This window comes from Octopus bimaculoides, chromosome 7 (assembly GCF_046866305.1).
Source record: "Octopus bimaculoides isolate indiv1 chromosome 7, ASM4686630v1, whole genome shotgun sequence".
NCBI classification, from domain to species: Eukaryota; Metazoa; Mollusca; class Cephalopoda; order Octopoda; family Octopodidae; genus Octopus; species Octopus bimaculoides.
In genome coordinates this window covers 81,199,114-81,211,613 of record NC_142934.1, presented here as the reverse complement: position 1 = coordinate 81,211,613, position 12,500 = coordinate 81,199,114, and positions in this window count along the sequence as shown.

Below are 12,500 nucleotides of genomic sequence, written 5' to 3'. Positions count from 1 at the left end.
ATAAGATAACAGCATCAACAGTGATGACAACAACAACAACACCAACAGCAGCATCCATAAATCACAAACTTCAACAACAAGCCTACTAAATAATGAAGTAAATTTTACGCATTCAGATACGTCTTATCCGGGAATAAGCAGTTGAATATCAAAACATCTAATGTACTATAGCATTCACTGCAGGATACATACGTACAAGCATGCATGCTTACTTATATATATATATATATATATATATATATATATATATATATATATATATATATGTATACATGCACAAGCACACACATATGTATGTATATATGTATATATGATAGTAGTATATATGTGGTTGTTACATACACACAGACATGTGAGTGTGTATGTGTGTGTGTGTGTGTGTGTATGTATTTGTCTTTTATCTTTTGCATGTTTCAGTCATTGGAATGCGGCCATGCTGGGCAATGCCCTGAAGCGTTTAGTCAACTCACCGATCCTAGTACGTTTATTTCTTTTTTCTTTTTTTAATTTTTTTATATCTTCTGCCCGAAGATATCATTTTCTTTTGCAGAGCAGTGATGTAAACAAAGCAAGATCGGCTGTGAATCGGTGATGGGGAACAAACACAAACCCGTACATACATATACACAACGGGTTTCCATACAGCTTCCGCCTAACAAAATCACTCAGACGGTATTAGTCGGCCCGGGGCTACAGCAGAATACACTTGCCCTAGGTACCATACAGTGCCGCTGAACAGGAACCCACGTGGTTGCAAAACAGCTTAATAACCCGAAGTAAATTAGCTAACTAGGAAAACCTCTATTAGAAATCTAAACAGTATTTATACTGAGAAGTAGTGTGTAACGTCACCTAAACACGATACTTCTATTTAACACCAGGAGGACGCCTCCTCCAGCTGGTTATTCAGTGCACACTACACTGGATATATATTCTTTTCTACTCTTGGCACAAGGCCCGAAAGTTTTGAGGTGGTGCCAGTCGATTAGATATTACCCAGTACGTAACTGGTACTTAATTTATCGACCTCGAAAGGATGAAAGGCAAAGTCGACCTCGGCGGAATTTGAACTCAGAACATGAAGACAGACAAAATGCCGCTAAGAATTTTGCCCGGAATGCTAACGTTTCTTATTTCTTTATTGCCCACAAGGGGCTAAACATAGAGGGGACAAACAAGGATAGACAAAGGGGTTAAGTCGATTAGATCGACCTCAGTGAGTAACTGGTACTTAATTTATCGACCGCGAAAGGATGAAAGGCAAAGTGGACCTCGGCGGAATTTGAACTCAGAAAGTAACGCCAGACGAAATGCTGCTAAGCATTTCGCTCGGCGTGCTAACGTTTCTGCCAGCTCACCGCCTTAAGTATTCTTTTTTACGCTAGGCACAAGGCCCGAAATTTTGGGGGAGAGAGCCAGTCGATTAGATCGATCCCACGACGCAACTGGTAGTTAATTTATCGAGCCCGAAAGGATGAAAGGCAAAGTTTACCTCAGCAGAATTTGAACTCAGAACGTAAAGACAGACGAAATACCGCTAAGCATTTCGCCCGGTGTGCTAACGTTTCTGCCAGCTTACCGCCTTTACACTCGAAATATATTGCAAGCGAGGATCGAACTCCCTACTATTATAGCCCGGAGATCGTACACTTTCGATCTCTTTATCGTCATCCTCGCTGAAGGATACTCGTCCGTTAGGTAAAGCTCTCCAGCTCGCAACGTATAGAAAGTGACACACAGTTACTGATCTTGCAACAAGCATACTAGCTAGTTAGGATATATACTCTCGAAATTGCACCAAACACAAACTTTGACCTTCTGTTCTAACAGTTCTTGTTTGGCAACACGTTCTAAAGTCGGGTTACAACGAAGCTACTGTATTCCTTTATGCTTATGGAAGCAGATGTTTTCATCCCCTATAACAATTCGACACCAAAAGCCAGCCTCTCAAGGATTTATCAGCATTTTTTTGAGGATGTTCACAGGTCGATGACGCTGCTCATTGGTCACTTCATGAAGAGCTTCTTAACAGCGTCTGATCATGAGCTGAGGTAATAGAGTTGTCGTTTGATGGTATCTGCTGACAATGTACGAGTGCTCGTTCTTGACTGTTCTTCAAACATTCCAAACAACGCCTGATATTACCCATACGCGCGCGCGGACACGCATACGCACACACATATTTATTTGTGTGTGTATATATATATATATATATATATATATATATATATGCGAGTAAAAATAAATACAAAAAAAGGGGTGGATTTTTTTGTATGATTGTGTATAGAGGAATATATTATTTTGCTTAAAAGAGTTCCAACACTGTCTGTTTTTTATGTTTTATTTATATTCCTGCAGAACTAATGTGCGGTATAGAATATGGAATATACAATATATAATATAATATACAATATATAATATAACATATAATATAAAATAAAATAAAATAAAAATGGATGGCACCATGAAATAAAGTATTGAATGTAGATGAAATATTGAGTGTTCAATATAAAGGATCAAATATATAAATATATAAATATAAATATATATATATAAAGGCGACTCGAGTTTCAGGGCTATTTCCCTTCGTCATGGCCGGTATGACAATCTTTAACAGACTGTAATCAGTTGGCTGGTTTTCTGTCTTTTATACCAATTCCTTTGGATGGCAGCAGTAGGTGTCTGGCTATTTTTAGAATTGATGTTAAATCTATTTTTAGACATGATGATATTTTAATTTCTTGTTTTGTGTGGGTTGTAGGGATAAGATTTTAAAACCCCAGTAGGTGTTTGGCTGTTCTTAGAAATGATGCCAAATCTATTTATAGAAATGATGATATCTGAGAGATTTTTTGTGTTTTGGTTACAGGGATAAGATTTTTAAACCCCAAGTAAGATGGATTTAATCATTGTTTGTTAAGAGTGGGTTTGAATTTCTTAATAAAGTCCTTTTCTTTGCATTTTCTTTCAATTTCATTCCGGTTGTAAAGTTTATGAAATGGAAATATAATAAAAGTTTGATGACCACATGTTGCTAGATGGTTACTCAGTGGTATTTGGCGGACTTCTGGGTTTTTAATCTGTTGTCGATGTACCCGTGAGCGTTCCGATAGTGCATTACCTGTCTGGCCAACGTACAATTCTTCACAATTAGGGCATTTGATGCAGTAGATTAGATTTCTACTTTTGCAGTTCATGTTCGCATTGGTGAATATTTTCCCTGTTTTTGTGTTCATATATGGGCCGGTATGGATTGATCGGCATGTGCCGCATCGGCTATCATTGCATTTGGATACAGTGAATGTTTGATTTTTGTTGCTGAGGTCAAACCTTGCCTTTGTTAATAGTTTTTTCAAGTTTTTAGGTTGTCTCTTACTGAGAGTTATATTTTGATCTGTAATGATATTTCTCAAATCCTTACTTTGTGCAAGGATCGGTAAGTTCGCTTTGGCGATATTAAAGATGTTCTGGTGGCATGGATTTTGTGTCACTATAAATGGAATGATCTTTTCCTGTTTGTCTTTTCTTTGCGGTGTCCTCAGTTGTTGTATGGGTATTTTCGAAGCCCGCTGAATACCATTTTCTATGAGTCGTGATGGGTATTTTTGCTTCACCAGAAATTCTTTCAGTTCCATCAGGCGTTTATTTCTGGTCTCTATATCCTCTACAATAGTACATATTCTCCTGGCTAGGCAGTATGGTATGTTGCGTTTTGTATGGGGTGGATGGCACGATTTAAAGTTCAAGTATTGGTGTGTGTCTGTGTGTTTGTAATATATATCTGTGGTAATGGCGGTGTTCTTTTTAATTACCATTATATCTAGAAATGGTAATTTGCTACTGTTCATCTCCTTTGTGAATTGGATGGATGGGTGTAGGTTGTTCAGGAGGGTGTTAAATTCCTCCATAATGCTTTGAGGTTTGGTCCAGATTATGAAGCAATCGTCCAGGTATCTCTTCCATGCTTTTTCTATAAGCTTCCTAAATTCGGTGTTATATCTCTCCTCTATTTCCTGGTAGAGTTTTTGTTCCAAGTAACCCATCACCGAATTCGCATAAACGGGGGCAAACCTCGTCCCCATAGCCGTGCCTTTAATTTGGATATAGTTCTTACCATTGAAGAAGAACGTATTATTTTCCAGGATAAGTCTCACTGATTCTAGTAAGCCTATACACAAATATCCCACATGATTTAGGAATAAAGGCGGTTGAATACTGGGTAAACAAACACAGAGAAGCATTTCCCAACAGGTACACGGTGACATTTATACTAGAATCAGTGAGACTTATCCTGGAAAATAATACGTTCTTCTTCAATGGTAAGAACTATATCCAAATTAAAGGCACGGCTATGGGGACGAGGTTTGCCCCCGTTTATGCGAATTCGGTGATGGGTTACTTGGAACAAAAACTCTACCAGGAAATAGAGGAGAGATATAACACCGAATTTAGGAAGCTTATAGAAAAAGCATGGAAGAGATACCTGGACGATTGCTTCATAATCTGGACCAAACCTCAAAGCATTATGGAGGAATTTAACACCCTCCTGAACAACCTACACCCATCCATCCAATTCACAAAGGAGATGAACAGTAGCAAATTACCATTTCTAGATATAATGGTAATTAAAAAGAACACCGCCATTACCACAGATATATATTACAAACACACAGACACACACCAATACTTGAACTTTAAATCGTGCCATCCACCCCATACAAAACGCAACATACCATACTGCCTAGCCAGGAGAATATGTACTATTGTAGAGGATATAGAGACCAGAAATAAACGCCTGATGGAACTGAAAGAATTTCTGGTGAAGCAAAAATACCCATCACGACTCATAGAAAATGGTATTCAGCGGGCTTCGAAAATACCCATACAACAACTGAGGACACCGCAAAGAAAAGACAAACAGGAAAAGATCATTCCATTTATAGTGACACAAAATCCATGCCACCAGAACATCTTTAATATCGCCAAAGCGAACTTACCGATCCTTGCACAAAGTAAGGATTTGAGAAATATCATTACAGATCAAAATATAACTCTCAGTAAGAGACAACCTAAAAACTTGAAAAAACTATTAACAAAGGCAAGGTTTGACCTCAGCAACAAAAATCAAACATTCACTGTATCCAAATGCAATGATAGCCGATGCGGCACATGCCGATCAATCCATACCGGCCCATATATGAACACAAAAACAGGGAAAATATTCACCAATGCGAACATGAACTGCAAAAGTAGAAATCTAATCTACTGCATCAAATGCCCTAATTGTGAAGAATTGTACGTTGGCCAGACAGGTAATGCACTATCGGAACGCTCACGGGTACATCGACAACAGATTAAAAACCCAGAAGTCCGCCAAATACCACTGAGTAACCATCTAGCAACATGTGGTCATCAAACTTTTATTATATTTCCATTTCATAAACTTTACAACCGGAATGAAATTGAAAGAAAATGCAAAGAAAAGGACTTTATTAAGAAATTCAAACCCACTCTTAACAAACAATGATTAAATCCATCTTACTTGGGGTTTAAAAATCTTATCCCTGTAACCAAAACACAAAAAATCTCTCAGATATCATCATTTCTATAAATAGATTTGGCATCATTTCTAAGAACAGCCAAACACCTACTGGGGTTTTAAAATCTTATCCCTACAACCCACACAAAACAAGAAATTAAAATATCATCATGTCTAAAAATAGATTTAACATCAATTCTAAAAATAGCCAGACACCTACTGCTGCCATCCAAAGGAATTGGTATAAAAGACAGAAAACCAGCCAACTGATTACAGTCTGTTAAAGATTGTCATACCGGCCATGACGAAGGGAAATAGCCCTGAAACTCGAGTCGCCTTTATATATATATATTTATATTTATATATTTATATATTTGATCCTTTATATTGAACACTCAATATTTCATCTACATTCAATACTTTATTTCATGGTGCCATCCATTTTTATTTTATTTTATTTTATATTATATGTTATATTATATATTGTATATTATATTATATATTGTATATTCCATATTCTATACCGCACATTAGTTCTGCAGGAATATAAATAAAACATAAAAAACAGACAGTGTTGGAACTCTTTTAAGCAAAATAATATATATATATATATATATATATATATATACACATACATACATATACACACACACATACACACACACATACATATACATATGATCTTCAACTTAACTTGGAGATTGTGTTAGAAGAAAAACTACAGCGTTATTTACCGTGATTGATCTCGCTTAAGGACTCGCAGTGCATAAAAGCATTCAACGTTATATCGTTGACAGAAGAGAACCACCTGATACTGCTGCCGGAACAGCTAGATAACTGAGGAACCCATAGCAGAGTAATCTGGCAGTTCTGGCGGCCGTAGAAGACCGTTCTCTATCAGTAATATGAAGCAATTCCATTTCAGTTTCTCTGGTTCAGTATTAATTTCTAATTACGTATATCTCCGCTTTCCTAGTCCATATTCATAATTTAGAATTGAGAAAAGAAATTTCTTTCTATGGACTACGTAGCTACTAAAGAAACAATCATTTCTGCCTTGGAAATCTATGATTTAATGCATGTGTCACAAATAGTTATTGGTTTCAAATTTTGGCACAGGGCCAGAAATTTCGGGGGAGGCACTAAATCGATTACATGGACCCTCAGAATTCAACTACTAGTTTATTTTATCGATCCCGAAAGGATGAAAGACAAAAATCGACCTCGGCGGATGTGAAATCAGATCGTAAAGACAGACGAAATGCCGCTAAGCATTTTGCCCTTTGTGCAACGATTATGCCGGCTCGCCGTTTTATGTAAAATCAAAATAGTTATTAATTAACGATTGACTGATGCTAATATATCGTTAACTTTTGTCTAGAAACATGTTTTCATAATGCTACTTCACTTCCCTTAACAACCGCCTCAGGCAAATGAATGATCCTCAAACGATTTATTCTTTCATTTTAAATCAATACTATGAACATTTGTTGGCGCTAAGTTGAAAAGGAACCAGTATTTATTTATCTCACATGTCAAGGTTACAATTTGACTCACTTTCTTGACTGTCTTTGACCAAACATAACCATGGAATGACTACCAAAACATTTGGTTAGAAGGGCAATTTAGACAAAAATTATGATTTCCATAATTGCTTCAAGAGCAGTAGTACTGTAAGTGTATACTTAAAGCCGGGTCGATTGACTATTTCCATTTCTACGTTATACTTAGAATACATTACATGTGGTCACTATTGAGATATATATGAACATTGTGCAATTCTACTTTGCAATCTTTCTACTTTAAATAATTATTTCCTTTGAAGAACCGCCTTACTTTATTCTGAGCTTGAACATCTACGAATTCATTCGAAAAGCTTGAAATAGGAATAAAATTCTCCTTTAAAATTATATCTTAGCAACTTGAAAATCAAGAGCAAGGTGCAATGAATAATGTAGACTGTGATACGTACTCCTCAAAAGAAGGTAGAATTGTCTCGCAGCTAGAAAACCTTTGATTATTTCAATATTCAAGTTAATCTAATTCATTTATTTGCCATCCACTAAAGCATTTTGGGTCGAGGGTCGGACAAACAGGCCAAACTAGGCAGCAGGAGGTCAATGGTGCCTTGTAGTTGATATACCTAAACAATTTGCATCACAGACACAATACCAGATGCTAAAGAAACGGAATTGCCGATTTATAGTAGAGGATTCAAAGAAGTTAACACTCAAGTACCAATTCCAGAAAGAAAAATGTTAAAGTTAACCTCGTTGGGATTAGATCTCGGGAAGTAATTAATGAGAACAAACAGTGAAAATCGATATTTTCTCTTTTTTGTTGGAATTTGTTCTGCTAAAAGTGTTAGTGCATCGGACAAAATGTTCATCGATATTTCTTTTAGTTGTTTACAGTCTGATTTCACATTCCAATGCGATCGACTTCGCTTTTTACCCTTCGAGATCGATTATACAAGTACCAACAGAACGAATCCTGGAGTCGATGTAATGGACTAAACTTCACCCCTAAAATTGTTGGCCGCGTGATGAAATTTGAAACAATTATAGCAATTCTGCCACTACACCTTTCTAATAAGTGCTAATAACACCGATACCTTGGCAAGATTTGAACTTAGCATGTAAAGAGCCGGAAATTATATGGAAAGCATTTTGATCAACTCTCTAACGCTCACTGCCATTTAAGCACTAGAAACCTGTTTCGATTTTAAACATGAACATAGAAGCTTCAAAAGGAGAGCGTTAGTCAATTACATATGAAATGTAGAGGGATGAATTGTAAATTTAACCCGGTTGCCAGTATTTGTTCCGTCTTTTTACTCTCTGTGTTTAATCGCAGAGTATAAGTAGCCAGAACAAATGCAGGCAGTAATTGTATACTAGGCTCTAATAATGGTTTCAAATTTTGGCACTAGACCAGGAGGGGTAAGTCGATTAAATCGATTCCACTGACCAACATGGTTTTATTTTATCGACCTCGAAAGGATGGGAAGTCAAAGTTAACCTCGGTGGAATTTGAACTCAGAACGTTAAGACGAATGAAATGCCACTGAGCAATTTGCCCGGCATACTAACCATTCTACCAGCTTGCCGACTTATCCTAGGCTCTAATAATAAAACTGAAAAAAACCTCTAAAGTTTAATATACCGATTGAAACGAAACTACTTACAGTAGCCTTTATAGCCAGGATCATACAAAGCAACGTTAGTTTATGTTGTATTAAAAATACATAAAAGTTTTTCTCGTTATTTCTAGTTCCTCCTTTCACTAATATCATTGCTTTCAATCGATTAGGCATAAATTTGATTGAATTTTCTACAGCAGACTGAACCGCTATGTTACCACGTTGCCCATATATGGTTGTGATGCATGTGCCTGCTGTGTCCTTATCAGATGGATAGTCATGATGGGTATACTGGGCTTCGTATATTTTACTCCGGTGTCACTTTAATGACATGCACTGCTCTCTCACTCAATAATAATAATAATAATAATAATAATAATAATAATAATAAAGAAAACAGACTATGTCGGATCATAGATATAGCATACCCAGCTGACAAGGTATACGATAAGAAAGAAAGAAAAGTCGATAGAAATGACAGGTTAGCTTGGGAAGTTAAGCAGTTGTGGTCGATGAAAAAGGTAGCAGTAGTACCAATAATTGTCGGAGCAAAAATCTCGAGCAGTAAGTGGAACAAATAAGGGCTGCAAAAGGGTGGAGCACTTGCAGAAAACAGCACTACTTGGAACTGCTCGAATACTCCAGAAGGTGCTCGAAATATGAGGTGTTACCTTAGTTCACTGGTAGTGAACAGCTGACACTATAATACATCTCCAGCGTTAGAAGCTGTGCAAAGGCAATAATAATGATAATTATAATGATTAAATAAAATGAAAAACCAATTGGTGTTTAAAAACCTTTCGCAGGTTGATGTGTAATCGATTAAAAAATGCTATTTAAATGACATTCACGTGGAGAGATATAACAAGTATTATATGATTCAACGTAATCAAATATTAAACTATAGGAAGCATTTGAGCTTCAAACACAAGGCTTTGGGGTGTATCTTTCATCTCTTTTAGTTCTCAGTTCATAGGCAGATCTAATTCTGCCTCTCATAGTTCTGGGGATCGACAAAATATAATAGCAACCAGTTAAGTACAGGAGTTGGTTGAAATGAAGAACAGTTTCCACCATATTCTAACCTTGATTAATTGTTGAAACTCGACGCCGAGAAATTCTGTCATAGAAATTATACTAATTATAATTTACTAATTATACTAATTTCCATTATAGTAAATTTCTGGTTTGTGTCAAGCTTTATGTAATAGATTTACTTTGAGGAATGTCTGACGAATTGACACTAGCCTTCTGGTAAGTGGTCAACGAATTCTGAAACGTGTCGGGACAATCTTTATTATAATGTTTTTTCTTTTGTTTCCGAAGAGAAAAAAAGACATACTTCACCGCAAAAGTCTTTGGAACTGTACTTTTAAAGACTATTTAAAATTTAAAATTTCTTGAAGCTTTTAGTTGTGTATAAATATTTATTGGCAATTTATGATTTTATTGAGAAAATTGTCTGTTATATATTGTCATTTATCTGCTCCGTAGGAACAAAGAAAGAACGATAAGCAACAAGATCAAGACATCGAATTCAAGTTCCAGTAATAATGTAAGCGATGTCGATTCATTCGATTATAAATGAACATTCCACATTCCACCCCATAATATTCTAGTTGGCCATGTACCTAGTGGAAATAAGAATTAATTAACGAAAGCAATACCATTTTCTCCGAATGAATCACGACTTCATTTGTTTTAATTATATTTAGTTCCTTTTTTTTTCCTCGGTAGCATTTCCTCAGCTAAAACTAATACCTTTCTCTGCATCTCATGTCGTGACAGACAGTTACCACCAACAGGATTCCTCTCCCTTTCGCTCATTTTTCTCTCTTTATCTTTTCCCTCATATTATTTAAAGAAGACAAACGAAATAACATAAGCGCACGCAAATGCATACCTACATATGGACATGAATACGCACATTTACATTCATACATCTGTGAGTTCATCACATGAATTTACTTCTAATCCTTATTTCTATACCTCTCTCTTTCTTTCACATATGCTTTCTATCTATCTGCCAATCTATCTCTTGTACACCTTACATATATATTTTTCTCACACATCTCTTTCGTTTCTTAAATTTTGAAATTCCTAGGAATTGCTTTCTTCCATTATTTTGTTACTTTCTTTCTGTCTGTTTTTATTTCTTTCTTCCTTTCTTTTTCACTCCAGTTTTTCTATTCAATTAACTTTTCCTTCCTTTCTGCCGTATCTTTTTCGATATATGTACGTGTATGTATATATGTGTGTGTGTGTCTATGCCTATATATATATATATATATATATATATAATATATATATATATATATATATATATATATATATATATATATATATATATATATATATACATGTATGTATGCATGTATGTATGTATGCATGTATGTATGTATGTATGTATGCATATAGGGCCGGCTCTGTTCTCAGCATGAGGAAGGAAGTTGTCTTCCAATAGTTCGGATAGGATAAGGTGCGACTGACAGGAGGACTCGTCAAGAGAAACAGGATGACAACGTAACCAACTGCGCTCCAATTTACATGTTCCCGCTCTTTTACACAACAGAAAATACTAGATTCCATTCTGACTATATATATATATGTGTGTGTATGTGTCATGTGCGTGAATGTGTGGGGGGGGGGGGGTGCGTGTATCTTGAATACTATTTAGAAAATATATGTTTATTTGGGACTTTTGGTAAGGCATGCGCAATAGTATACAGTAACGTTTTTTAAAGTGTTCCTGGTCAGAGTGAAGTGTTCATGACCGAACTACAGTTTAGGTGCATACGCCACGTGACTGCTCTCTCAACGGGGGCCACATATCAGATGTCGAAATGATCGCAGAGCAACGTGTAATGAAGCGCTTTGCTCAAGAACACAACGCAGCACCCGGTCTGGGAATCGAAACCACTATCTCGTAATCGTGAGTGCAACACCTTAACCCACTAACCCGTGCACCTTCACCACACACACACATATATCCATAAAGTCAGCAGGTATGAGTTGTTAATATAAACTAATTTAATCATTTGAACGCCATAGGATTACCTCCTTCATGTAGTATTAAATTCAGTTTGGATGAAATTAACATTACATGAAGAAACTTACAAGCCGGTCGTAATCATGTTTAGAAGACATATGATTAAATGATTACATATCAACCTCTGATAGCTCCTGACTTTAAGGTTTTACAATTTTATATTGTCTTCAAATAACTTCATCGATCAGACTTTCTGGATTTTCAGATATATGAACATTCTGCATTACATTACCTTCTGATCAATTACAATAAGCACATCTTAGCAGAGTCCGTAAGAGACGCTTTCTGTGATAGCTGCACGATTCTCTGTCTCCATATCTTGTATTTCTTATTTACACACTCTCAAACATCCACGCACGCGCACACACACACACACACACACACACACACACACACACACACACACACACACACACACACACTCACACGCACACATATGTGTTCATATAAATGTATATGTATATAAATAAGAATATCTATCTATACACACACACACATATATATATATGTGTACAAATATACATACATACATACATACATACATACATACATACCTATAAACATACACATATATATCCGAAGAGAGAGAAAGAGGAGAAAAAACGGGAAGGATAGTGAGCAGAGGTTAGTGAAATTCCATGGAAATCTTATATACATACATATATATATATATATATATATATATATATATATATATATATATATGATAAAAATCGTAGACACGATTTTGTTATCTTCCGAGAAATTTGCTACCGCCGTGTATGTTTATA